Source organism: Rhineura floridana, chromosome 15, assembly GCF_030035675.1.
Source record: "Rhineura floridana isolate rRhiFlo1 chromosome 15, rRhiFlo1.hap2, whole genome shotgun sequence".
Taxonomy (NCBI): domain Eukaryota; kingdom Metazoa; phylum Chordata; class Lepidosauria; order Squamata; family Rhineuridae; genus Rhineura; species Rhineura floridana.
The window spans coordinates 8,051,044-8,055,475 of NC_084494.1; positions in this window are offsets into that span (position 1 = coordinate 8,051,044).

Consider the following 4,432-nt stretch of genomic DNA (forward strand, 5'->3'; position numbering starts at 1 on the left):
GGCTGAAAAAGGTTCCCCATCCCTGGGCCAGAAGCTGTGCATGAGCTTTTCTAGGTCTAGATTGATTGATTGATTGCATTTGTATACCGCCCCATAGCCGAAACTCTCTGGGTGGTTTACAACAATTAAAAACATTAAAAACAAATATACAAATTTAAAAAGGTCAAAAAGTCTATCTCAAGGAATGGACAGTAGCGGCTGGTGGCTCCATGTCAGTGGGGCAGTGAAATCTGCTCTGGGTTTTAGTCTGAACTTTTAAGGAGCTGTCCAAGGTGGACAGCTCCTTGCAAGTTTGGAGAGAAACCTGGAGTGGATTCCACTGACATGGAGTCCTCTTGGTAAGCCCTGGGCATCTAAGCCAGGAAATGTTACTTCTTCACTCCCTTTCCTGGCTCTTCACTCTACAGTTAAATAGGAATTCTGGAGCATTGGTCTGACTGTTATGCTGGTAAGGGAAAGCATCCATTCCATCCACCATGAAGCTTCAGAAAAGATATGAGAGTCTGCATTTTCCTTTCTCCCTATGAATTCCTGTTGGAGTAAGTGCCTTGTTCTATACTGGGTGATGAAACAATGGACTTCATTGGAGCCGGAGTTTCACCTTAGACTTCAAGCCTCTTAATTCTGGAGCTGCCATTATTGCCTACATTATGGGCATTTGGATGGACATTATTCTCATCCTAAGGAAAGGTGCATTGCAAAACACAGCAACAAAAAAAGTGCTTGTTAGAACTGAAACAAGTATCTGCAAATATTCAATATATGCCCCAAAATTTCACTTGGCAAATTATAGGTGCAAAATTTTGAACCTGAAACTCACATTTAAACATTGTATGAAATTTTAAAGGACTCCAATTTTGAGTTAGATTTGTTGGCATCTCTTGATTAGTCTGATATGGGCAGGTGTCAAGCCTCATAAGCTGTCACCTCTTAGATACCAAATCTGATTAGACACAGGCCCAATACACACAAGCATAAATGTCACTTGGTATCTAATCACTCAACAAATCCTTTATGACTCTCACCTGAATGTCACAAATGAACAGGATTCCCTGCATCCAAATTTCCCCCCAGATTCTGAGGGTTCAAATTAGTCAATCTTGTTTGTGGATCAGCACTGGTGTTATTATCTATACACCAAAGCACATATGTGCATTGATTAGCATACAATCATTAACAAAGGAATCCTGATGCAATCACCTATCACATCTGGATTCCTTTCCCCACTGTGATTTAATCAATGTACATAGACATAATCACAGCACCAAAAAGGAATCCATCTGTGTTGCCTGGTGTTTTAATCAATGCACATACGCACACCTCCACACTGGGTGATCTGTCAGTAAGCAAGAACAAGACATGATCAAAACCTGCAGCAAACTGTGCGCCCACCAAACCTGAAATTAACTTTAGAAACCCAAGTCAAACCCACAGGAAAATAACAAAATGGAGCAGGATACACAACCACTCATCCCTAGAGAATTACGTCTGAGGTGCTGTGAGGTAACATGCAAGCTCTGTCTGTGGGATGTGATCTGTGATGTTCCGTTCACACATGATGCAGCAGATGACAGAAGGTGGAACATGTACATTTGGGCTGACTCATAGCGGCAGGCAAATTCCAAATGCACATTCAGAAGGATTGGGGACATTATAAGGGTAATCTGGGATGCCTGAGATGTGTGTAGTTGTTGTGTGTGCTGCCAGCAATCTGATTAGCATTGGGGTATAATGATCTAATGATTTGTACTGCTATGGTTGAAATTCAGGACCCTCAGAACATGCGGATGCATATCCTGTGCATTCTGATGAACCCTGAACCTGTTCCATTAGCGCTCGGCTCTCCTGCTTCCCTTCACTGGCTCAGCCCAGCATGGAGGTATCCGTGGTACACAGGGGTGGCGTAAAGGCTGAGCGTGGCTTCAGCAGATCCTGGTCCCCTCTCCACATTGTCTCTTTGGCTCATCCTTCTCTGTCACTCTGTAGCATTTTCCTTCTCCCCCCCCTGTGACAGAGCAGTGGGGACATAGAATAGCATGGTGGAGAGGGGGGAAAGGCACCATCTTTCTTTGCTCCCTCCCAGGTTCATTTTTGGGAGAGGGTAAGAACTCCAGAGGCTGCTTTTCATATGCCTGGCACATCACTTCTGAATTTCTTCCTCTCTCCCCCCTCCCATCTTTTGGCTGCGAGGAGAATTGGGTCAGCAAGGTAACCATGGTAATGCTTCAGCAAAGAGAGTCTACAATTCAGCCCCCTCCCATCTCTCTCTCTCCTCCCAGAAGCCCTTACACTGCAGATTAACTAGATTGTCAACTCCAGCAATGAGATTTGGGGCCTGAATCCTTTCCATTTGGGGGACCAAGACTATACGGATCTATTTCTGGAGGGGAGGTGTGTTTGTGGCAAGGAGGGTGGGTGGGCAAGCTGTTTCCTCGATTCCATTTAAACTTGGATGCAATATAGGACCCATCCATCTCTAGGTAAGGAGCATCCTGCGTCTGTTCAGCACTGATGCTTATTTTCATTGATGTTGGGCAAATGGGGGAGGGGAAGGGAAGTGTAGCATTTGGTTTTCTTATAACCTTTGGCAATGTCAATTCTGGCTTGGCAAGGGGTTTTTTTTTTTTTAAAGAAATGTAATGAGGAATTTGTTTTTCCCCTGGCAGGTGACTGTGTCTGTGCATTGTATTCTTCTGCCACAGAGGGAGATTTCTGTTTGCGTTTTGCATGCATTTCTCTTTCAAAGAACAGGCAAGCAGGTACCAGGAGGCAAAGATGCTAAAAGGTGCACTCTTTGGATCTCTGGTTGCCTCTTTGCTTCCTAAGAGGTGTTGTGGCATGGGTCGCAGATCATTAGGAATGTGAAAAGAGCATTTTCTAGTGAAGTAGTTTTTCTGCATCTGTGATCCACATTTCAGAAGTGCCTGGCAGCACAAATTGTACCCATTTTACTCTGAAGTAAGTCCTGTTGAGTTCAGTGGAGCTTACTCCCAGGTAAGTGGGTATAGAATTACAGCCTTGATGGAACATCTGTAAGCCTGTCAGCTGGTGATTGCTTCACCTCTCTCTTTTTTAAATCTTCTCCTTTCTTGAAACAAGCCTCTCATGATTTTGAGAACCTGCTGTCTTTGAAAATGTTTTCATGTGTTGCAGAGACAGATGATAAAGGAGAGAATGCTTCTGCAAGAGGGTCAGCAAGAGTTGGGAATGGACTGAGCTTCTCTTTCAAATCTTCCCCCTCTTTTTGCTATTTATTTGGGCAGAAATGACCAAAAAACAGCTGTTTGGTTTGAGGGTGCATTTGCGTGTCTTCCAGTGGCCACTCTCTGGCTAACTTAACAAGACATCTCTCTGGTTTCATTTTGGGATCATGCGCCTACCGTAGAGGCATCAATAGCTTGTGACAGCAGAGGTTGTTGTTGTTATGTGCCTCTAAGTCGACTACGACTTATGGCGACCCTATGAATCAGCGACCTCCAAGAGCACCTGTCATGAACCATCCTGTTCAGATCTTGTAAGTTCAGGTTTGTGGCTTCCTTTATGGAATCAATCCATCTCTTGTTTGGTCTTCCTCTTTTACAGGCTAAGAAAAATAAATGCAGGCTTCTAGAGTCCAAAATGAGCAAAAAAAGTCTCTTTCCTGTCACGGCACTTTGCCTTCTGCCTCACGTGTTGCATTGCCAAGGGTTTTATTAGCATCGTTGTGGTATAATGAACTAATTTCTGTACCCACTCTGGCTTGGTGCATCTCAGCAGCAGCAAACCAAGCAAAACAAGGTGGAAGAGGCAACAGCAGAGTCCTTTCTATCTGCTCTTTGAGAAATATGAAGCCTGTTTTGCCTATTATTATTATTAGGCATCTCAAAGTGATTTCACAGTACAGTAAAACATATAAAACAATTGCATATATATATATATATAAACAATTTTAAATATATATATAACAATATATATATAACAATTTCAAACAATATATAAAAAAAACAATTTCAAATCCAATGCAGATTCCAGCTGGGATAAAAATCTCCAATTAGAAGGCTTGTTGGAAGAGGAAAGTGACCCTCCCCATGCACAAACCTCTCCCTCTTAGCTATTTACTAATACAAGAGATTTGAGGGGGCATGTGGAACCCCACATCTCTCCCCTGCCAGTGTTTTCCCCTGCTCTGAAGCACAGTTTCGTGTTGTGGAGGGATGTCATTATGGTAGCAGCAGAAGGATTGTGGTAATTAACTGTGCATTTGGCGGGGAAGAAATTAATCAGACCAACAGTGCAATGCTATGTATGTCTCCTTAGAGGAAAGCCCCACTGAGTTCAGTGGGACTTACTCCCACTGTATAGGATGGCAGCCTAGCAGCCAAACTGTATGGGGCTCTTTACCAGGAGTGGAGAATTGGTGGCCCTCCAGATGTTCTTCTTCAACTCTCTTAAT